The sequence below is a fragment of the Schistocerca serialis genome, chromosome 6, assembly GCF_023864345.2.
Source record: "Schistocerca serialis cubense isolate TAMUIC-IGC-003099 chromosome 6, iqSchSeri2.2, whole genome shotgun sequence".
Lineage (NCBI taxonomy): Eukaryota > Metazoa > Arthropoda > Insecta > Orthoptera > Acrididae > Schistocerca > Schistocerca serialis.
This window is the reverse complement of record NC_064643.1, coordinates 101,704,763-101,730,107: the sequence shown is the minus strand read 5'-3', so window position 1 is coordinate 101,730,107 and position 25,345 is coordinate 101,704,763. Positions and strand designations below refer to the sequence as shown.

At 40.9% G+C, this 25,345-nt stretch overlaps 1 protein-coding gene across 2 annotated transcripts in view; it reads right to left on the bottom strand.

Moving 5' to 3' along the window:
- LOC126484345 (general transcription factor IIF subunit 1) overlaps positions 1-21,630 on the bottom strand; it is a 32,682-nt gene extending 11,052 nt beyond the window's left edge. The window contains exons 1-2 of one of the 2 annotated variants that reach the window (XM_050107802.1): positions 21,357-21,630; positions 18,481-18,628 (exon numbers count right to left, since the gene is read on the bottom strand). The gene's annotated coding sequence lies outside the window, so the exon portion shown is untranslated. The remainder of the gene's footprint in view (positions 1-18,480; positions 18,629-21,356) is intronic. The other variant, XM_050107801.1, reaches the window with a different exon arrangement.
- Positions 21,631-25,345: the final 3,715 nt, after the last annotated feature.

The window sequence follows — 25,345 nt, the reverse complement described above, 5'->3', positions numbered from 1 at the left end:
ATTCCTGTCATGTGACGCACATGCCGTCACCAGTGTTGTATAGAATATATCAGACGTGTTTTCCCGTGGAGGAATCGGTTGACCTATGACCTTGCGATCAAATGTTTTCGGCTCCCATTGGAGAGGCACGTCCTTTCGTCTACTAATCGCACGGTTTTGCAGTGCGGTCGCAAAACACAGACACTAAACTTATTGCAGTGAACAGAGACGTCAATGAACGAACGGACAGATCATAACTTTGCGAAAATAAAGAAAGTAAAATTTTCAGTCGAGGGAAGACTTGAACCAAGGACCTCTCGTTCTGTAGCTACTCACGCTAACCATGGGACCACGGCACTTCTGAGCTCACATGTTCCTTGATGTTGCATATCTTGTGCATGGACTACTCAGTTTGTATATTTTACTAATTTTTTTCATGGTTCCACACAACTTCTTCCTGTTTTCTTGATTGATCTGTGTTAAGTTTTTCAAGGCCAATGCACTGTACCAACTTATAACTAAATCTGAGGGGGGTGCGATGGGGAGGTTCCCTTGTCAGTACATTTTGCATGCCAGAGTGCTTCACATCAGTCTCTGCTACAATTCTTCAGACAAATTTCCTTGGATATTGCTCAATAATTCCAGAAACAGTGGCAACATTTTCAGGAGTAACTACAATCTGCTCGGGGCTGATACACACTGCTAGATCATCAGCCACGCTGTCTGTCAGTCAGAATTTGGCAAGTAGCTTGCAAATGGTTTTCACGTCTGGACCTTTTGGAACATTAAATCGTGTCTGAAAACTGTGCTTTGTTGCTGTAGGACTGTATTCTAACCTGTGGTATTCCAATATTTCAGAAAAAAACATGTTGTTCAATGGAATAAGTGATTTCAACTTCTTCCTTCAGTATGCTAAATTCCTTTCAAGTTTCAACAGTGGAAGTGATTGCTCTGAACTGCATCACATTTTTACAGATACTATGCATTGTGATTACAGTGCCAACTGTTAGCAGCTTCTTAAACTATTTAAAAACTTCTGTATAAAATTCTTGGAGCTTTCACAATAAACATAACTGCATCGCCCTCATCTACTGATCTTAGTTAACAAGATATTTAATTTTGAAATCTTGAACTCCTTTGCTGGATACCCTGCATATTGCGCTCACCATACAGATGAGGCACTGTGTGGCTGTCAGGCATGTTGCATGTTTAAAAAACATTTAAAAGTAGTCTATGCTATCAGACAAAGTTCTTCAGATTATGAAAAACATGTACATATTCATGCACGCACAACTCAACACACACATTTCCACTGTCATCTCCAACCACTGAAGCTAAACTGCAGTCAGGCCGCATAAGCCAAAGTCCATAACAATACAATAGTACATCGGGAACACAACACTGGTCAAGGAATATAATTAGAAAAGCTCAGAATACTTGACAGCGACACAACATGCTCTCTATTGTGTGGGAGGTCTATTTTCAGTTAATTCCATCCCTGAAGAAGAGCAATGCAGCAGTCTGAAAGACTCCTTGGTGGCCTCCAGCACATCTCTCCATTGATTTTCACACATGCTCTCTGAGATTCAGATCTGGATATCTCGGATATTGACATATTCACCTGTGAGAAATTCAGCCACCAGTTAGGTTTAATGAATAGGGAGTCTGCATCAACTGCACAAGAGAACAGACCACTGTAGTTGCAGTATCTCTGGGCATTAACATTACTCCCCTAACTACTAACTAAGATGTGAAGCTTCATAATATGCCTTCATACATCACAGCCCCATTCCCACTAAACTAGTTTCTTTCCACTATACCTACGTTATTATACTGATTACCATTTCCCCACGAGAGACATGTTTGATACAAAGTGCTCTGTAAACCACAATGAGAAAAATCATTCATGGTTAAACCTCACTGCTGGTGACTCCACAATAAAAATGCCAGCATCTGCCTTGGCTTAACCACAATATACATTGTAAGACGTCTGCCATGAAGACCAGTCTCTCTAAGGTAAATACTATTTGGAAAACTATTAAACAAGAAAGAAACAAAACCAGTCATTCACATGAAACAGAGTTCTCCGGAAAATAGGTCCAGCATAAATGGCGATACTTTCAAGTCTTGTCTTGTGACAGCCAGAGCGAGAGCACCAGCAGCAGCGAGTACTGTTTGTATAAAGCGTTTATTTTGCATTTTGTTTACGACCTTCCACTAAGGAAGGGATTCTATTTGTGTTTATCTGCTCTGCATAGTAACTAACAGTTCTTGATAAAACTTTACGTAGTTTTCGTGTTAGATTTCTTAGTGTTTTCTTGATCGTTTAGAACAGAAAGCGCCCTAAAACCGTCTTTTGTTTGTTTCGCGGTCGTTAGCCACTAGTCACTTGAATCAGCAGTTGTCTTGTGACAGCCAGAGCGAGAGCACCAGCAGCAGCGAGTACTGTTTGTATAAAGCGTTTTTGTACTTATTTGCTGCGCTTAGCTTTTAAATAGTTTTTCTGGGAAAACCTAGCGTAGTTTTCGCGTCTCGTATTTCAGTGAGTGTTTCTTGATTATCAGAGTAGCTCATCAGAAGATTATCTTGGGAATTTGTCACCGTATAGAGTAGGGTAAACATAGTCATGTGTAGGTACTGTGGTTGTTGTGAGCGGACGCAAGGAGAATTGGCCACTCTTCGGGGGCAGGTGGAGGCTTTGTCTGTTAGGCTCATCGAGCTCGAGGCGCAGGCGTCGGCTCGTAGTGGCGTTGGAGCAACTGTGGTGAGACCTATGCCTACTTCGGTGGCCTTGGAATCACATGGAACCCCTGATGTCGCTGCGTCTTCCGGCAGTGAGCATCTTACCGGTCAGCCATCACTCCAGGGTGAATGGCGGACAGTGGTGGGCTCGCGCGTGCCTGGCCGAAAGGCGAAGGTGGGATCTGGCCGCGTGGCAGCTGCCTTACCCCTTTCCAACAGGTACGGGGTGCTTCCTAGTGGTGATGACATCGTTTCCGAGCCATCACAGGATGCCTCGCCTGTTGGGCCAGTGGCCGATTCTCCGGCAAGGTCCCGACAGTCACAGAGGGCGGGCCTATTAGTTATAGGGAGCTCCAACGTTAGGCGGGTTATGGAGCCCCTCAGGAAAATAGCGGGTAGGTCGGGGAAGAATGCCAGTGTGCACTCGGTGTGCTTGCCGGGGGGTCTCGTCCGTAATGTGGAGGAGGCCCTTCCGGCAGCTATTGAACGCACTGGGTGTGACCGGCTGCAGATAGTAGCACATGTCGGAACGAATGACGCCTGCCGCTTGGGTTCTGAGGCCATCCTTGGTTCCTTCCGGCGGCTGGCTGATTTGGTGAAGACAACCAGCATCGCACGCGGAGTGCAAGCTGAGCTTAATATCTGCAGCATAGTGCCCAGAGTCGATCGCGGTCCTCTGGTTTGGAGCCGTGTGGAGGGTCTAAACCAGAGGCTCAGACGACTCTGCGACTATAATGGTTGCAAATTCATCGACCTCCGATATTGGGTGGAGAACTGTAGGGCCCCCCTAGACAGGTCAGGCATGCACTACACACCGGAAGCAGCTACTAGGGTAGCAGAGTACGTGTGGCGTGCACACGGGGTTTTTTTAGGTTAGAGGGACCCCCCCTTGGGCGAAACGATAAAATACCTGACGGCTTACCAGAGAGGACATTATCATCGTTGATAAAGAACGTCCGTCCTCAGAGACCAAAAACAGGAAAAGTTAACGTAATATTGGTAAACTGCAGGAGTATCCAGGGCAAGGTTCCTGAATTAGTATCTCATATTGAAGGAAATAGTGCGCATATAGTATTAGGAACAGAAAGTTGGTTAAAACCGGAAGTGAACAGTAACGAAATCCTAGACACAGAATGGAATATATACCGCAAGGATAGGATAAACGCCAATGGTGGAGGAGTATTTATAGCAGTAAAGAATTCAATAATATCCAGTGAAGTTATTAGCGAATGCGAATGTGAAATAATCTGGGTTAAGTTAAGTATCAAAGGTGGGTCAGATATGATAGTCGGATGCTTCTATAGACCACCTGCATCAGCAACCCTAGTAGTTGAGCGCCTCAGAGAGAACCTGCAGAACGTCGTGAAGAAGTTTCGTGATCATACTATTGTAATAGGAGGAGACTTCAATCTACCAGGTATAGAATGGGATAGTCACACAATCAGAACTGGAGCCAGGGACAGAGACTCTTGTGACATTATCCTGACTGCCTTGTCCGAGAATTACTTCGAGCAGATAGTTAGAGAACCAACTCGTGAAGCTAACGTTTTAGACCTCATAGCAACAAATAGACCGGAACTTTTCGACTCCGTGAATTTAGAAGAGGGTATCAGTGATCATAAGTCAGTGGTTGCATCAATGACTACAAGTGTAATAAGAAATGCCAAGAAAGGAAGGAAAATATATTTGCTTAACAAGAGTGATAGGGCACAAATCGCAGAATATCTGAGTGACCACCATCAAACGTTCATTTCTGAGGAAGAGGATGTGGAACAAAAATGGAAAAAATTCAGAAACATCGTCCAGTACGCCTTAGATAAGTTCGTACCGACTAAGGTCCAAAGCGAGGGGAAAGATCCACCGTGGTATAACAATCATGTACGAAAGGTACTACGGAAACAAAGAAAGCTTCATCATAGGTTTAAGAGTAGTCGAATCATAGCTGATAAGGAAAAGCTGAACGAAGCGAAAAAGAGCGTAAAGAGAGCAATGAGAGAAGCATTCAACGAATTCGAACATAAAACATTGGCAAACAATCTAAACAAGAACCCTAAAAAGTTTTGGTCATATGTAAAATCGGTAAGCGGATCTAAATCCCCTATTCAGTCACTCGTTGACCACGATGGCACCGAAACAGAGGACGACCGAAGAAAGGCAGAAATACTGAATTCAGTGTTCCGAAACTGTTTCACTGCGGAAAATCGTAACACGGTCCCTGACTTCAGCCGTCGCACGGACGCCAAAATGGAAAATATTGAAATAAACGATATCGGAATTGAAAAACAACTGCTATCACTTAGTAGCGGAAAAGCATCCGGACCAGACGAGATACCCTTAAGATTCTACAGTGATTATGCTAAAGAACTTGCCCCCTTTCTATCAGCAATTTATCGTAGATCGCTGGAAGAACGTAAAGTACCTAGCGACTGGAAGAAAGCGCAGGTCGTTCCCATTTTCAAGAAGGGTCATAAATCAGATGCGAATAATTATAGGCCTATTTCGCTTACGTCAATCTGTTGTAGAATAATGGAACATGTTTTGTGTTCTCGTATTATGACGTTCTTAGATAATACAAATCTCCTTCATCATAACCAACATGGATTCCGCAAACAGAGATCATGTGAAACTCAGCTCGCCCTATTTGCCCAAGAAATTCACAGTGCCGTAGACACTGGCGAGCAGATTGATGCCGTATTCCTGGACTTCAGGAAGGCATTTGATACGGTTCCGCACTTACGTTTAGTGAAAAAAATACGAGCTTACGGAATATCGGACCAGGTTTGTGATTGGATTCAGGATTTCCTAGAAGAAAGAACACAACATGTCATTCTTAACGGTTCAAAATCTGCAGATGTAGAGGTAATTTCGGGAGTACCGCAGGGAAGCGTGATAGGACCTTTATTGTTTACAATATACATAAATGACTTAGTTGACAACATCGGTAGCTCCGTGAGGCTATTTGCAGATGACACGGTTGTCTACAAGAAAGTAGCAACATCAGAAGACTCGTACGTACTCCAGGAGGACCTGCAGAGGATTAATGCATGGTGCGACAGCTGGCAGCTTTCCCTAAACGTAGATAAATGTAATATAATGCGCATACATAGGGGCAGAAATCCATTCCAGTACGATTATGCCATAGGTGGTAAATCATTGGAAGCGGTAACGACCGTAAAATACTTAGGAGTTACTATCCGGAGCGATCTGAAGTGGAATGATCACATAAAACAAATAGTGGGAAAAGCAGGCGCCAGGTTGAGATTCATAGGAAGAATTCTAAGAAAATGTGACTCATCGACGAAAGAAGTAGCTTACAAAACGCTTGTTCGTCCGATTCTTGAGTATTGCCCATCAGTATGGGACCCTTACCAGGTTGGATTAATAGAAGAGATAGACATGATCCAGCGAAAAGCAGCGCGATTCGTCATGGGGGCATTCAGTCAGCACGAGAGCGTTACGGAGATGCTGAACAAGCTCCAGTGGCGGACACTTCAAGAAAGGCGTTACGCAATACGGAGAGGTTTATTATCGAAATTACGAGAGAGCACATTCCGGGAAGAGATGGGCAACATATTACTACCGCCCACATATATCTCGCGTAATGATCACAACGAAAAGATCCGAGAAATTAGAGCAAATACGGAGACTTACAAGCAGTCGTTCTTCCCACGCACAATTCGTGAATGGAACAGGGAAGGGGGGATCAGATAGTGGTACAATAAGTACCCTCCGCCACACACCGTAAGGTGGCTCGCGGAGTATAGATGTAGATGTAGAAGTCAATGGCCACCAAATTCAATGATCACTTACTCACAGCAACTGCGAACACTATACCCATTGATAAACAATCAAACACAGGAGTGTTACATTTACTCATGCAGATGCTGCATGCATCACCAACAGACATTAGTTTCAAGTACAACACCTAAGGAGATTATACAATTCAACCACGTCACTAAAAAGTAATAATTCTGCTTGCTATGATAGTGTTTCTACCAAAATATTAAATTCTTACATTATAATCAATCAATGACTCTGGAGGCATTTCCTGACTCTTTCAAATATGCTGTAGCAACAGCTATCCACAAATTTGGAGGCAGACAAGCCGCCTCTAATTATATGCCTTTGTCATTTCTTCCAGTCACTCCAAAAGTGTTTGACAAAGTGGCCTCTAATAGAATACAGACTCATTTAAATGAGCGGAACTTGTTAACCACCTCTAATTTCAATATAAAATTTTCCACACCAAAATCAATAGAAGATCTCACAAAAGAAGAGCCATCACAGATAAATATAAAATATAACCCTGCTGGTCTGTTCTTTAACCTTGCAAAGCCTTTGATTGTGTGGATCACAGGATTGTACTTAGCAAATTAAAGTGTTATAGCATTAATGGACTCCCTCTTGTAGCAACAGAACCTTACTTCCATAACAGAAAGCAGAGGGACTCATTAACAGACTAAATCTTGTTTATCAGGTTATCTTCCATTCAGAAGGCTGTTGCACTCAGTGACTGTTATATTGACTTGTAAATAATAGATTTCAGCTATCAGTTGTCCTTTATAAATTTTATTGACAGATCTAGATTTCAGCTAGAAACTAGCCATTCTCAACGCACCATCATTTTTGATCAATGCATGCCTGTTGGTCGGGCTTCATCCACTGTGGATGAAACCCGACCAACAGGCATTACATGCATTGATCAAAAATAATAGTGCATTGAGAATGGCTAGTTTCTAGCTGAAATCTAGATCTGCCAATAAAATTTAAAAAGGACAACTGATAGCTGAAATCTATTATTTACAAATCTTGTTTATATTTCGTCGTCCAATGTAAATATAAATAAGGTGAAAATGGGACTGTGACAAAAATGACTACAACAGTAGACATTACTTCTAATTGTCTTGATTCTAAACCCTGCATGGGAACCACGAGGTGTATGAGTGGAAGTAAATGAATTAATAATCTATGAGAAGAAATAGATGTATATGTGTCACATACAGGAGTTTGGGTCAGTCCAGGGAGTGTGCCCGATCAGCCTAAGAGCTAAGGCGACTGCTCGTGATAAGCACAAAATCCGTGTTTGAATCCCAGTCTGGCACAAATTTTCATGTGCCACTTTGTGTAGTACATCTGTACCTTTACTGTTACATTGAATTTCTGGAATAAATTTCATGACTAGCTCAGGCATTAAAATAGCATCAGAATGGGGGAGCATCCATGTGGAGTGCCATGAGGATTGGTATGGGCCCAGTCTTGCTTTTAACCTACAGAGACAATCTTCCAATATCTTTAAAGGGCAGATCAAAAACTATAACACTTGCTGACGACAAAAGCAAGTGTCCAAATCCAACCCTAGCAGAGACAGATCAAATGACAGTTGAACAGCCCTAAATGTGGTTCCACAACACAGGAATAACCTTCAATTTTAGCAGAGAGTAGATATAAATGGTCATAGAATGAATGAAAACATAGTGAGCAAAATTGATTCAGCTATAGTTGGATAACAAGTTAAAAAGAAGGTTGAACTGGAACAATGTGATATTCCAATACACCTAGAAATTACACTCGATAGATCTCTCACATTCAAGAACCATTTAACGAACACCAAGTTGACAATTTCCACCAGAAATAATTGCCTTAGATAACTGGATGGTTCACAGTGGGGCAGTCAACCCAAAACAATTTGTACTTTTGCACTGACATCATTTATTCTGCTGCCGAATACACTTCTTTTGTTTAGTACAACTCAGGTCACATCAAACATGTGGATGTACCTCTCAATGGCATAGGCAGACTTATAAAAGTCTGTTTAAAATCTACACCACATGACTAACACTTGGCAAGCTCCAGCTTATGTTCAAAGAGAAATAATTTCAAACAAGGTATGACAGAAAATAGAGCAGGATATAACTTATCCATTAATTGGACATGAAAGGTATGTGCTCAGACTGAAATCCGGGAGGAGCTTCTCAGAACATCACACATATTCACAACCACCGATGAATTAACCAGGTTACAAATGTGGAAAGAAATGGACCCCATTCTCCTTCAATAGAAAGGAGTATATGAAATTCCAACCTCTAGTTATTACAAGGGATAACATACACCGAAGTCGTTGAACAGATTGAGATCTGAAGCGAGTAGACCCAAGGTTAATATGGCAAGATAGGGCTATGACAAAGAAGACAGTGTCAAGTGCAGCTGTGGAGAAAATCACACAGTTAATCGTATCTGTTTCAATGTTGTCTGTGTCCAACTACTTCATTTGCAGTTCTCGAAGAATGCGCTAGAAGTAGCCAAGCTTTGGTCAAATTTTATACACTGTAATGTTCATTAATTATGTAAATCTGTCTCTTTCTGGCATCATGACGATGAAAATAATAATAATAATAATAATAATAATAATAATACCTAATCAAGAACCTCAGTTAAGCAAGTTATGCCCATAGAAGCATCTCTTGTTGTCATCTTAAGACAAGAGTGTTCATTTTCTTTGCATATTTTCACTCCTTGTCGGATTATGGAGTTATCTTCTGGGTAATGCTCTTAAAATAAATAAAGTGTTTATTCAGCAGAAGTAAGCAATAAGAATATTATTTAAAGTTTATAAGCATACATCTTTCAGAACCCTTTTTAAGGATCTTTGAATTGTTACATTCACTCCCCAACAAATTTACCCCTTAATGACTTTTGTTGCTGATAATAAAGATCTATTTCAACTGAACTGTGACATACACTCTTCCCTTGAAAAATACCACTGTAATCAAGTAAATACTAAGCTACTAATATCAGTTAAACAGCACCTGTCTAGCAAAATTGAAGAGACAGCAGTTTTTTTGAAAATAGTAACTTTATTACTAATTTGTTCTACTAAATTTTGATGACACAAGCAGAGATAGCACTAAACATTATAGTGATATTTCACTGTTAATCCCTGCTACTATATAAAGACAAGTCATCATTTGATGTTGTTACCAAAAATCTTGATAGGTTCTTGACTAACTAACTTTTTCGATGTGTGTTTGAAAAGTCCGTGCAAAAAGAAAAACTACTTATGTGTTTGGGATAAACCTTTTTTCTTTTTCAACATAGTCTCCTTTTAGACTTATACGCTTCATCCAACGCTGTTCTAATCTGTTGATCCCTTCCGAATAATAGGAATTGTCCGAGTCTGCAAAATAGTTATTAGTTGCTGCAATCACCTCCTCGTTTGAATAAAATCTTTGTCCCGCCAGCCATTTCTTCAAATTGGGGAACAAATAGTAGTCCAAGGGAGCCAAGTCTGAAGAATAGGGGGGATGTGAAACGAGTTGGAATTCTATTTCCAATAATTTTGCAACCACAACTGCTGAGGTGTCTACAGGTGCATTGTCATGATGGGAAAGGACTTTTTTGTGGTCCAATTGCGGGCGTTTTTCTTGCAGCTCGGTTTTCAAACGGTCCAATAAAGATGAATAATATGCACCTGTAATAGTTTTACCCTTTTCCAGATAGTCAATGAGAATTATCCCTTGCGAATCCCAAAAGACAGTCGCCATAACCTTTCCGGCCAAAGGAATGGTCTTCGCCTTTTTTGGTACAGATTCTCCTTTGGTAACCTATTGTTTAGATTGTTGTATCCATGTTTCATCCACAGTGACGAAACGACGCTTAAAGTCCTGTGGATTCTTCCTGAACCGCTGCAGATCATCCTTGCAACACTTCACACGATTCCGTTTTTGGTCAAGTGTGAGAAATCGCGGAACCCACCTTGCAGATAGCTTTCTCATGTCCAAATGTTTATGCAAAATATTATGTGCCTGTTTATTCGAGATTCCCACCGCACTAGCAATCTCATGCACCTTAACTTTTCTGTCATCCATCACCAGAACATTCAACATCACTGGTGCCCATATGGCCACTCCAAAAATTTTGAAACCACTTATAAACTGTTCTAATCAAAGGTGCAGAGTCACCGTAATGTTTAGCAAGCTTCTCTTTAGTCTCCTGAGGCGTTTTTCCTTTCATAAAGTAATATTTAATCACCACACAAAATTCTTTTTCATTCATTTTTTGACAATCACTCGACTTCCTTGATTCACAAGAATGCCACACACAAAGAAGCAGACCAATATGGCTGAAGCTTGGTGTGTGTTCTTTCCAAAGTTGTTACTAACTATACATGACCTCGATACGCGCCGGTGGTGCCATCTCTAGGGCTTTGCACGGACTTTTCAAACGCCCCTCGTAGACAGATATAGGCCATATTTTTCAAAGAAAATGTACAGGTTTTCTTTTAAACCCAATTGCCAGAAAGAAAATGTTGTGTTATGCTGTTTCAGTTTCTTTCTTGTGGTCAATTTTAACAATGATAGCAGGGGATTATGATCAGAATACAACTACAGAATCTGAATTGTCCAAAATTTTGTGATTCTACCCATTCGCAGATTAAAACTGAGAAATGCTATCCTCATAGATCCAACATCTGGAGAAATCTCTCTCGGACACTGTACACAAATGATCCCAACCAATTACCCATTCATGTTAAGCAACTTCAATTCCTAATCAAAGTTTCATTCACAATAACAAGCAACACTGCTCAAGGTCAGAAAGAGGGGAGGAGGTGGAGGATATGGACAGAGATGCAGAGGAAGGGATGGACAGAAATGGGGAGCAGAAGATGGAAAAGGGGGGAAGAAGAGATGAGGAGATGGACAGAGAGAGGTGGAGTGGAGGTGATGCACCTGCACACACATACACAGGGGGGGAAGAGCGAGACGGGGCAGGGGGGGGGGGGTTGAGAAGAGGGACAAAGAGAGTAGAGATTAGGAGATGGATAGACATATTTAGTAATTGTGAAACACTGGCAGGTTTACTAGTATGATGTACAGATTTACATGAAAGTTTGCTGGGTATGGTACTGTCTCATACCAGGTGTAAGCTAATGAAACTGATAGCACTGTGTTTGATCCAGCTATGCTGATGATGCCACACTTGGAAGGGAGGCAGGTGAACTTGTGATGCACCGTCAGTATGTGTTGGACCATGCTAGTGTTGGACATTTTTAATGAAGAAGGGTTTGCTTGTGCATTCTGACAATAAGTGACTAATTCTGAGCAACAGTCTGCGATAAGATTTTTCTTCGGATTCCAACTCAGTGGAACAGAAACGTTTGCAAAGCTTTGGCTGGTCTATAGATAGTGTGTTTTGTCAAGCTCCCAGGTGTTTCACCAGCGTAAGACATTTGCAGAAGGCAGACAGACAATTTAAGATGAACCTAACAGTGGAAGGCCTTTGGTTTCAAGAACTGGTGCAAATGTTGACAGAGTCCATGACCTTGTGCATGCATATCATTAACTGATAATGGAACGATTGGGGCAAAGTTGAGTTTGAGTCACACCACCATTCATTGGATGCTGACCAATGAATACCGGTATGGGATACGAAAAATCTGCTCAAAATTGGTTCTCAGAAACCTCATGCACAGTCAACAGAACATGAGGGGGGGGGGGGGGGGGGGCAGATGCATTAACTTTTTGAAATCAACTGAAAATGATCCCCATTTTCTGAAACATGCCATTACAGGTGACATGACTAGAATGTTTGAGTGTGACCTAGTACCAAGCACCACAGAATGGAATGGCACACTCCAAGCCGCCCAAGACAAAAAAAAACAACACTCAGCAAGTTAAAGATCAACTGCATGCTGATAGGCTTTTTTTATTGTTTTAAAGAGTTTGTGCATCAAGACCAAGAGGTTCATCAGCACTTACAGAGAGGTTCTTGAAGGACTAAACAAAAGTGTCATGTGTGTGAGAATAAACATAAAAAACAATTGGGTTTTGTATCACAACACAGTGCCTTCTAACTAAGCAGTTTCAGTAAACCATTATTTGGACTGTAAGAACATTCCTGTGGCCTTTCATCCTCCCTATTCACGCGACTTGAGTCCTTAATATTTTCCTCTTTCCAAGACTGAAAATGCACATCAAGGGACAGGGTTTTGGGGCCCTGGACAACATTCAAATGTCTGTAACCAACCAACTGAAGGTTATTCCGTTATCAGAGTTCCAGCACTGGTTTGAGGAGTCGGAGAATGATCTATGGTGCTGTGTGGCTTTCTAATGCAAATACTTTGACGGGGACAATGTCCTCTTGTGATGTTATTGGAACAAAAGAGGTGAAAAAAATCAGCCTCATTATTTTATTTACATACTTTGTATTGTAAATAACTATCACTGATGAAACCAATGTTTGGGCTAAAGTTACAGTGTCCTTGTGACCGAAATGATGAACACCTTTGCCAAGTTGGTGTCTGACCTGTCTTCTATAGCACCAGAACGATCCAGATTGTGCTGGACTCCACACTGCAGATGTGTAGAAGGTGGGCCATGAGTGTGAACAATTCTACATTGGTGAAACCATCAGGCCAGTAGTCATATGCATACAAGAGCACAAGTGCAACATTTCACTTGGGCAGCACAACAAATCTGCAGTGACCTAACACAAAAAAGACTGTGGCAAGAAAATAAAATTCAATTGTGTATTTGTCAAGCAGCCAGGGGTGGTGAAATATAAGAGCAGAGGGAGCACTGAAATATTAAAACACGGACAACATGAATAGAGAATTTGGCAGAGCTCTAAAAGACCAAAGTCAAAACAAGTCTCCTGGAGTAAATGACATTCTGCCAGAATTACTGAGATCACTGGGAGAGTCAGCCTGAAGTACCCTCAGACTTCAAAAAGAACAACATAATTCTTATTCCAAAGAGCTGATAGGTGCGAATATTAACAAACCATCAGTTGAATCTGTCACAGTTGCAGGATACGGACATGAATTATTTACAACAGAATGGAAAGATTTGTAGAAGTAAACCTCAAGGAAGATATGTTTGATTCTGGAGAACACACAAGGCCATACTGATCCTTAATTTATCTTTGAACATAGACTGGAGAAAGGCAAAGCTATATTTATAGCATTTGTAGATTTCGAGTAGGCTTTTGACAGTGTCGACTCAAATATATTATTTGAAATTCTGAAGGTGGCAGGGATAAAATATAGGGAGTGAAAAGTTATCTACAACTTGAACAGAAACCACACTGCAATTATGACTTGAAGGATATGAAAGGGAAGCAGTAGATTAGGATGGAGTGAGACAAGGTCATAGCCTCTACCCAATGTTATTCAATCTATACACTGATGAAGATGATTTTGATTTTGGGTGTGCAGGGTTCTCAACATTATGGTTTCCACTGTCCCTTCCAAGCCTTCCACATCTCTCTTCCTATACCCACCCTACCTGACACAATCTCCATCAACATCTAGTCCACCTGCCAAACTGCAGTACTGGCAGTGTACATCCAATTGGCATCATGTAGGGGCACAGATGTATGTATGCATGCATGCTTGTGTGTGTGTATGTTTTCAGTGGTAGTTAACTCTAGCTTGAAAAAAGGTTTACTCCGAAAGCTTGCACAATTTCTTTCTTTTTGTGTACATATCAATGACTCAGAACACTTCTGCTTTTCATTGGGTGGTCTCCTTTAATCCAAAAGTATTTACATCCTCCCCCCATGAACCATGGACCTAGCCGTTGGTGGGGAGGCTTGCATGCCTCAGTGATACAGATGGAGGTACCATAGGTGCAAACCACACCGGAGAGGTATCTGTTGAGAGGCCAGACAAACATGTTGCTCCTGAAGAGGGGCAGCAGCCTTTTCAGTAGTTGCAGGGGCAACAGTCTGGATGATTGACTGATCTGGCCTTGTAACACTAATCAAAACGGCCTTGCTGTGCTGGTACTGCAAATGGCTGAAAGCAAGGGGAAACTACAGCCATAATTTTTCCTGAGGGCATGCAGCTTTACTGTATGGTTAAATGATGATGGCATCCTCTTGGGTAAAATAGTCCCCCATTCGGATCTCCGGGCGAGGACTACTCAAGAGGATGTCGTTATCAGGAGAAAGAAAACTGGCGTTCTACGGATCAGAGCGTGGAATGTCAGATCCCTTAATCGGGCAGGTAGGTTAGAAAATTTAAAAAAAACTGGCACGTCGATAGACACACAAACAAACACAAACATACACACAAAATTCAAGCTTTCGCAACAAACTGTTGCCTCATCAGGAAAGAGGGAAGGAGAGGGAAAGACGAAAGGATGTGGGTTTTAAGCGAGCGGGTAAGGAGTCATTCCAATGCCGGGAGCGGAAAGACTTACCTTAGGGGGAAAAAAGGACGGGTATACACTCGCACACACACACATATCCATCCACACATATACAGACACAAGCAGACATATTTAAATATATTTTTCCCACGTGGAATGTTTCCCTCTATTATATTGATATATATATATATAATAGAGGGAAACATTCCATGTGGGAAAAATATATCTAAAAACAGAGATGATGTGACTTACCAAACGAAAGTGCAGGCAGGTTGATAGACACACAAACAAACACAAACACACACACAAAATTCAAGCTTTTGCAACAAACGGTTGCTTCATCAGGAAAGAGGGAAGGAGAGGGAAAGACAAAAGGATGTGGGTTTTAAGGGAGAGGGTAAGGAGTCATTCCAATCCCGGGAGTGGAAAGACTTACCTTAGGGGGGAAAAAGGACAGGTATACACTCGCACACACACACATACATACATATCCATCCACACATACACAGACACAAGCAGACATTTGTAAAGGCAAAGAGTTAGGGCAGAGATGTCAGTCAAGGCGGAAGTACAGAGGCAAAGATGTTGTTGAAAGACAGGTGAGGTATGAGCGGCGGCAAATTGAAATTAGCCCCCGGTGTAAAACCTGTCCCATGCACCCTCCCATCACCACCTACTCCAGTCCTGTAACCCGAAAGGCGCGTGTGTGTGTGTGTGTGTGTGTGTGTGTGTGTGTGTGTGTGTGTGTGTGTGTGTGTGAAATACCCTCAGACTTCGAGAAGAATATAATAATTCCAATCCCAAAGAAAGCAGGAGTTGACAGATGTGAAAATTACCGAACTATCAGTTTAATAAGTCACAGCTGCAAAATACTAACGCGAATTCTTCACAGACGAATGGAAAAACTAGTAGAAGCCGACCTCGGGGAAGATCAGTTTGGATTCCGTAGAAATATTGGAACACGTGAGGCAATACTGACTCTACGACGTAACTTAGAAGAAAGATTAAGGAAAGGCAAACCTATGTTGCTAGCGTTTGTAGACTTAGAGAAAGCTTTTGACAATGTTGACTGGAATACTCTCTTTCAAATTCTAAAGGTGGCAGGGGTAAAATACAGAGATTGAAAGGCTATTTACAATTTGTACAGAAACCAGATGGGAGTTATACGAGTCGAGGGGTATGAAAGAGAAGTGGGGGTTGGGAAGGGAGTGAGACAGGGGTGTAGCCTCTCACCGATGTTATTCAATTTGTATATTGAGCAAGCACTAAAGGAAACAAAAGAAAAATTTGGAGTAGGTATTAAAATCCATGGAGAAGAAAAAAAGCTTTGAGGTTCGCCGATGACATTAGATTTCTGCCAGAGACAGCAAATGGCTTGGAAGAGCAGTTGAACGCAATGGATAGTTTCTTGAAAGGAGGATATAAGATGAACATCAACAAAAGCAAAACGAGGATAATGGAATCTAGTCGAATTAAGTCGGGCGATCCTGAGGGAATTAGATTAGGAAATGAGACATTTAAAGCAGTAAAGGAGTTTTGCAATTTGGGGAGCAAAATAACTGATGATGGTCAAAGTAGAGAGGATATAAAATGTAGACTGCCAATGGCAAGGAAAGCGTTTCTGAAGAAGAGAAATTTGTCAACACCAAGTATAGATTTAAGTGTCAGGAAGCCATTTCTGAAAGTATTTGTACGGAGTGTAGCCATGTATGGAAGTGAAACATGGACGATAAACAGTTTGGACAAGAAGAGAATAGAAGCTTTCCAAATGTGGTGCTACAGTAGAATGCTGAAGATTAGATGGGTAGACCACATAACTAATGAGGAGGTACTGAATAGAATTGGGGAGAAGAGGAGTTTGTGGCACAACTTGACAAGAAGACATCCAAAGGTCAACCTCCAGCTTGGTTTTGAATGTCTGGTTTGTTGCTAACAGCCTCAAATCTGGTGGAAGGTTACTGAAAATATATATTACAGAATGCTGGACTTCCTTTTAAACAAAATTGTTGGTTCACAACACAAATACTGTTTCTAATTTTTGCAATCAATGGATGCTGTTGCTGTTTTCATTAAACAAGCTTGTGTTGCCAACCACAAACCTCATAATCGAACCAATGTACTGAGATATGTAGGCAAGAATCCCCAGTTCACAATAAAGAAATTTGCATGAGCTTCAAAAATTAACACCACATATGGCACAGATCATTTGCTTTTTGGTTAATAGTAATCTTCCTGACTGAGCTCAATTGTCCAAAATCCTATCTCACAGAAAATCAAAGAATGAAAGCAAACAACATAAGCTTCAATGGCTCACCCGGCTAGCCATGTGGTCTAACATGCTGCTTCCCGAGCGGGAAGGCGTGCTGGTTGCCGGCGCGAATCCGCCCGGCCAATTAGTGTCGAGGTCCGGTGTGCCAGCCAGCCTGTGGATAGTTTTTAAGATGGTTTTCCATCTACCTCAGTGAATGCAAGCTGGTTCCCCTTATTCCGCCTCAGTTACACTGTGTCGGCGATTGCTGACCAAACATCACTTCCACAAACGCGTACACCATAATCATTCTACCGCGCAAACATTTTAGGTTACACTCATCTGGTATGTTCCCTGGAGGGTCCACTGGGGGGCCAAACAGCACAATAACCCAGGGTTCGGTGTGGGGCGGCAGTGGTGTGGGTGGACTGCTGTGGGGTTGTGAACAACTGAGGGCTAAAGTGGGATGAAGCCTCTCCGTCATTTCTACGTCCCCAGTTAAATACATACATACAAGCTTCAATGAATAACTAGTGCTGAAAGTGAACACTGCAACTGCAGTTGAAGGAGCCAAAGATCTGTTTTCTGCATGAGCTAAACATCTACCCAAACCTCAAATGTATGGTGTCTTCTACTTCACTATTCATTGTAGCATGGTGGAAGAGCCAGACATGAGCATCATCAGACTTATGGGTATCACTCAGGTAGAACAGCTAAGGCAGGGTGCGCAAACCATCATTATTCTTATCGGTACTGTATGGTCAGCCTCTTTAACTTCAGGGGCTACTAAAATGCCTCAATTTCTTTGCTATTCATCCTCTGTCTGTTCTATCCAAGGAAACATTATGTAAGAAATTCTGTTATGGAGCCAGGTTTAACTTAATTTACTCATAACATACAAGCAATTACTGTAATGCTAACTTAAAACTGGACTTCAGTAAACTGACAAATTAGCCTAACCCTTTTGTTTATTTCCCTACTTAGGCCCCACTATATGCCATATTGTTTGGATTTCATTCTAAAATTTGTGTATGCTACTTGAAAATGTATAGTCTTAGACTCTAATATAAATCACATCATAGCATTTTTAGCAGAGAGCTAGTTCAAACCATTTTTGCATTAAGTCATACAATGTTTTACAGGAAATTTATATGATCTGCATTATCCACAATATACGACTTTTATCAAGGTGTTTGTGTGCTCTGTATCCTACTGAAAAGTAACTTTAACAAAATTTAATAAAAACATAAATGCATGTATTACTTTCATCACCCGTGCAGAGTCCACATGCACCTGTTGCCATCAATGTTCCTTTAACAGTGAATATATAAGTATGCTCTATACTGGAAGTAGGTCACTTACAAAACTTCTCTCATCAACAAGCCCGGTTCATGACGTTATGCCCTTTGAAGCTTTTCCCATTGTGTTGGCCTAAAGACAAGAGTAGTAGCTTATTCTGCATTCTTTCAGTGGCCCTTGGCTTTTAGATTTATCATCTGGGGCAATGCACCTAAAGTAAATAATGTGTTTGTTCAGCAGAACCAAGCTGTAAGCCTATTGTTTAAAGTACATAGGTTACATCCATCAGAAATCCTTTTAAGAATCTTTGCATTATTACACTCACTTCAAATGATTCAAATGGCTCTAAGCACATCTGAGGTCATCAGTCCCCTAGACTTAGAACTACTTAAACCTAACTAACCTAAGGACATCACACACATCCATGCCCAAGGCAGGATTCGAACCTGCAACCAGAGTAGCAGCGCGGTTCCAGACTGAAGTGCCTAGGACCACTCGATCACAGTGGCCGGCACACTCACTTTCACTATATTTACTCCTTAATGGTTTTTGAACATTATTGATTACGAAAATCAGTTTCAACTGAACTGTGACATCTCACCATATAGGACACAGCAATAATTGTCATGTCGACTTTGCCTACTTTACAAGTGTTTAGGATGGTGTTACATACTCTTGTAGTAAGATATTCCACAAGCTCCTGTCTACTATCCTGTCTTCCCCTAAGCAAGAAATGTGGATTCCAAACCAACTCTAAAGAAAATTAAAATAATACCTCATTAGCTACATTTTCAAGAAAAGAACTCTTAGTGTATTCCTATCTTGGTCTCCCTCTGCAATTTTTACCCTCCATGCTGCCCTCCAATACTAAATTGGTGATCCCTTGATGCCTCAGAATATGCCCTACCAACCAATCCCTTCTTGTTGTCAAGTTGTGCCACAAATTTCTCTTCTCTACAATTCTATTCAATACCTCCTCATTAGTTATGTGATCTACCCATATAATGTTCAGCATTCTTCTGTAGCACCATATTTCAAAACCTTCTATTCTCTTCTTGTCCAAACTATTTATCATCCATGTTTCACTTCCATACATTGCCACACTCCATACAAATACTTTCAGAAATGACTTACTGACACTTAAATCTATACTCAACCCAACAAATTTTTCTTATTCAGAAACGCTTTCCTTGCCATTGCCAGTCTACATTTTATATCCTCTCTACTTCGACGATCATTAGTTATTTTGCTCCCGAAATAGCAATACTCCGTTACTACTTTAAGTGTCTCATTTCCTAATCTAATTCCCTCAGCATCACCCGATTTCATTCGACTACATTCCATTATTCTCGTTTTGCTTTTGTTGATATTCATATCATATCTTCCTTTCAAGACCTTGTCCATTCCATTCAGCTGCTCTTCCAGGTCCTTTGCTGTCTCTGACAGAATTACAATGTCATCGGCGAACCTCAAAGTTTTTATTTCTTCTCCATGGATTTTAATTTCTACTCCAAATTTTTCTTTTGTTTCCTTTACTGCTTTCTTGAATAACATCAGGGAGAGGCTACAACCCTGTATCACTCCCTTCCCAACCACTGCTTCCCTTTCATGTCCCTCGAATCTTATAACTGCCATCTGGTTTCTGTACAAATTGTAAATAGCCCTTCACTCCATGTATTTTACCCCTGCCACCTTCAGAATCTGAAAGAGAGTGTTCCAGTCAACACTGTCAAAAGCTTTCTACAAATGCTAGAAACATACATTTGCCTTTCCTTCATCTATTTTCTAAGATAAGTTGTAGGGTCAGTATTGCCTCACGTGTTCCAACATTTCTACGGAATCCAAACTGATCTTCCCCAAGGACGGCTACTAGCAGTTTTTCCATTCGTATGTAAAGAATTCGTGTTAGTATTTTGCAGCAGTGGCTTATTAAACTGATAGTTCAGTAATTTTCACATCTGTCAACACCTGCTTTCTTTGGGATTGGAATTATTATATTCTTCTTGAAGTCTGAGGGTATTTTGCCAGTCTCATACATCTTGCTCACCAGATGGTAGAGTTTTGTCAGGACTGGCTCTCCCAAGGCTGTCAGTAGTTCTAATGGAATGTTGTCTATTCCAGGGGCCTTGTTTCAACCTAGGTCTTTCAGTGCTCTTTCAAACTCTTCACGCAGTATATCATCTCCCATTTCATCTTCATCTACATTCTCTTCCATTTCTATAATATTATCCTTAAGAACATCGTCCTTGTATAGACCCTCTATATACTACTTCCCCCTTTCTGCTTTCCCTTCTTTGCTTAGAACTGGGTTTCCATCTGAGCTCTTGATATTCATGCAAGTGGTTCTCTTTTCTCCAAAGGTCTCTTTAATTTTCCTGTAGGCAGTATCTCTTACCCCTAGTGAGATGAGCCTCTACATCCTTACATTTGTCCGCTAGCCATCCCTGCTTATTAAGCTAGTAATGGCACATCAACAACAGCTATAGGCTATTGGTAGTACAACTAAGGGTGCAGAAGCTTTTAGCAGCATTCAAACTGTCAAATGCGCAGGCTTAATTTAGTTGTTGCTGACTAAACCACTGTATTAATTCAATCAGTGATGAAGATGAGTTTCCTGCTCCTTCGGGGGTAGAGAAAATGGAAAATATGTTGGCTCATGAAGAGGCCAAACCACTCGAGCATGACAAACTGACCCGCAATTTACACCAGATTGACTGTATATGCCACACAGGGGGAAGGATTCATAAACATACCATGATTAGTGATACACAATCTAAGCTGCACTAAGAATTACAAAAGCTAAACTATACAAAAGAAATAAGTATAAATCACGATGACATATCTGGTGTTCTACTGTTTCCCGTACCTACCACTATCTCGAGATTTGCACACATTGTAACATTCTTAGCTGTATTCCTGTATTCTTTTCTGTTTCTTACCTCACGATTCCTATTTAGTAAGAGCAAGTTGTGTAATATTTCACACTACACATGCATCCAAATACAGTTGGACCACAACACAAAGTAATAACTCTAAACACTCATGTCCTCTCCTTGACAGACAACACTTAAAGTGCACTAGTATTTGATAGTTGATGTTTCACAACACTCGCAAACATCTGATTTGGTTGACTTTACACATTTTCGTCACAACTCACAGACTTCAACACATCGCTATCGCCTATCGACATTTAGACATGTAGTCGATACAGGAAGGTTCACACGATTTGAACGACATGGTATCGGATATCGATGGTAACTAATATAGTCGATATTTGAAAGCGACCACAATTTAGGTATCTATTCATCCACAGATTAATTTAAGGCCCGCCCACAACCAACGATCCGTTTGCGCAAATGTCCTCGCACATCACATACGCGCAGATAAATAGTTGCGCGTGAACAGAAAATTTGCGCAGATTTGAGCGGTGCACAAACCTGGAATTTGGAGGTTTGAGCGAAACTGTCCAAATCACATTTACGATGACAAGTCGGATCGTGGAGACAGGAGAGCGCCACAAATGCAGCGTGTGAAACATGTTTCAGATAGCTGTTTGTTCAGTCCCGTGTTTCTCGGCTGTATGTTCATAATTATTTTAAAATGGCAGCTACACATCACTGGCCTTGAGAACTCATTGCCGAATGTGGACTGTTTACCGGAAAGAGCTAAGCAAAGCAATGGAATCTATTCGATATGGAGCAGGGAGACTGCTAGCATAATTCACTCAGTACTATCCTATGAGACAATCTTATGAGACAGCGTAGCAAACAATAAAAGCAGGTCCTATTCGTTCTAAAGAGGAGTACAATCAGACTGTTGTGTTAAGGTGATAATGAAAGACCTTGAAACAGTGCCGTCAGGGAAAATTACACTTCTTTCACTTCCTAATATGATATGTGGCTCATAACAAAAGTGGGTTGGAGGTGAGCTGTAGAATTCACTGTCACAATGCTAAAAGTAAAACTTCTCAGATGAATGATGAATCCCTGTCTTCGGTTCAGAACAGAGTTTTATATTCTTGTGTGAATATCTTTAACACGTTTTTGGTAGGCTTCACACAGGAAACTGAAAATTCCAACTCAGAAACAAACTAAACTATAGCTCATTGGCCACATAAATAATTTCAAAAATATACTACGTTTCAAAAATGTCTGCGACTGTAAAAATGTTACATTGAACTCGTCAGAACTAAGGTATAGTACTTAAGTTGCCTTCATGAAATCACCATTAAGGACAGCGTAAATAGCTTTGCATGGAGTGAGTATGATTTCAGTCAATGCTGTTTCGAAATTGCAGTAGAAAATTCTAGAACCTTGTAGCTCCTCCCTGTTCCTAGAAATCTTAACGTCACTGTCAGCTGCTCATGTGGAGAAATTGTTATCCATATAGAAGTATATTTCCATATTATATGAGGATTTATTAGTGTCAAAATATAATTATACCTTTCAAAATCCATCCTCAAACAATTAACCTGTTGTCGAGCTCGCCCTGCAACTCACGAAGTAAATTTATGTGTGAAACCTGCCTTCATTTAAGCAGCCACTGTCAAGACCACTTTGACATATCTTCCTGTCTTCCTGTTTCTAGCATTTTGTTTGTGGAGCTATTTTTTTAAAAAATTTTTTTACTGTACAAGTTGCAAACACAGACCATAATAGATTTTTCTTCATTCCTGAATAAATGAAACAATCTATGAGATTTTTGAAGTCTCTCCCTGGCCAGCACTTAGCTAAACCAGGGTAGGCTCATATGCAACGTCCACATCAGAATGTGAAACAGGTAGAAGAACCTATAGTGCAAACAGTGTGACATACAACCCAAGACATCGTTACACATTGCTTGAGCGATGTGTCTGAATCATAACGAAAGGTCAGGACAGCATGGTGTGGGAAGGAACATTGATGTGCCTGGGAAACCAGGACACATTTGGTCATCTGGTATATGGATAACTTCATTGTCTCTGACACACAGCTCAAAATAACTGGACTTCTGAGTCCTTCCTCGAGCTAGTGCGCCAGTTCCAAGGCAGGGCCTGTGATGCACCGACTTCCGTTTGCCAGATGACTGCTATCTTCGAGACATAAGCCAGCCCATCCTGCTGGACCTAGCCTTTGTGAGCTGCCATCCTCTCCTCTGCTGGTGTGAAGACTTAGAGCCTTCTACCACATGCTCATTGAGACCAAATTTGATATTGTTTGGTGAACTACCAAACTGACGCTGTTCTCAGGAGGTACGCTAGGTGCTGCTACTCCCCAACTTGATCTGTGAATGAAAAATACTGCCCGCGACCTTATTTTAGTGGAGAAGCCATTACATAGCTCTGCCATGCCATACTTGGAGCTTACTGGAATGCTATCTTTATTATCCACCAGAGCACCCTAGTAAGCCATGTCATCACACTGTTGGGTATCACTGCTGAAGGCCCAATGACTTGCCACCAGCTAGGCTTGCTATCTTGCACGTCACCAATTCTGCTATGCTGGTGACACTGACTATGCCAACGCCTTCAAGACTACTGAGAAGTATGCATCAATGCATTCCAATACTGTGTGCCACTTCTGCTGCAATACTGAGGAGTATGCACCAGTGCATTCCAAACCTGTGTGCCATTTTTGGTGTCATCGCCACTGCCACAGAGTAGATGATTCAATTGTAGAGCCTTCAGTAGTTGTATAAAACGCTAATGGTGTCTCATTAGCGCACCTGGGCGCCTGACTGGCCCTCACCACCACACTCCACATTTTGTCATTCTGCATCAGTAGAGGTCACATTCCAGAGACGCCTGCAATACTTTGTTTTCCTTTTATACAGTATATTAAAAGCATAAGTGTGATAATTCTCTTCCAGACATTTAGAAATTTTGTTGACGATGTTTTGGCTTCAACTTTATTTTTCAGTATTTAATTCTCAATCTATACATTGTAGCAGAGTATTGAGTTTTACTTAAAACAATTTTTAAAAGAAATATGATAATATTACCATGTCTACAAAATAGATATTGGATAAAAGCATAAACAGGTACAAATTATTCTTGTTAGTAATGACATATCTCAATTTAAATCTCCTTTATGAAAGAATACTTGGTATTTTCAATAAACATTGTGTCTGAAAATCATTACTGATGTCAAGTTTTGAATTGCAAACGATCTTTTGTGAAACTGAAAAAGATTTAATGAACTAATATTATATTCCTCTAACTTTAAGTTTCTGCTTTCTAAAAAGGTGTATTTTTATCAACATTGATGCATAAATTATTATATCATTTTAATTAAAACATATGCTTTTTCAACACTCTCATGGGAAATTAGAGATTATAAGTATTGGCGATTTGTACCAATTGCATCTTAGTCTGTGTTTTAACTCCCATTTGTACAGATACTATGTCGAATTTCAGTTCGCAAACATAATACATTGATTCTCTTTCATCCGAAAATTATTATTATTTTGCTTGATATCTGAGGATAAGGGCTTTGAGAAATTGTTTTCATATCAATAAATTATGTCAAAAGCAAATAAATGTGTTTCAGTCATCACATGTTGTTGTTGTTGTGGTCTTCAGTCCTGAGACTGGTTTGATGCAGCTCTCCATGCTACTCTATCCTCTGCAACCTTCTTCGTCTCCCAGTACCTACTCTAACCTACATCCTTCTGAATCTGCTAGTGTATTCATCTCTTGGTCTCCCCCTATGATTTTTACCCTCCACGCTGCCCTCCAATACTAAATTGGTGATCCCTTGATGCCTCAGAACATGTCCTACCAACCGATCCCTTCTTCTGGTCAAGTTGTGCCACAAACTTCTCTTCTCCCCAATCCTATTCAATACTTCCTCATTAGTTATGTGATCTACCCATCTAATCTTCAGCATTCTTCTGTAGCACCACATTTCAAAAGCTTCTATTCTCTTCTTGTCCAAACTATTTACCGTCC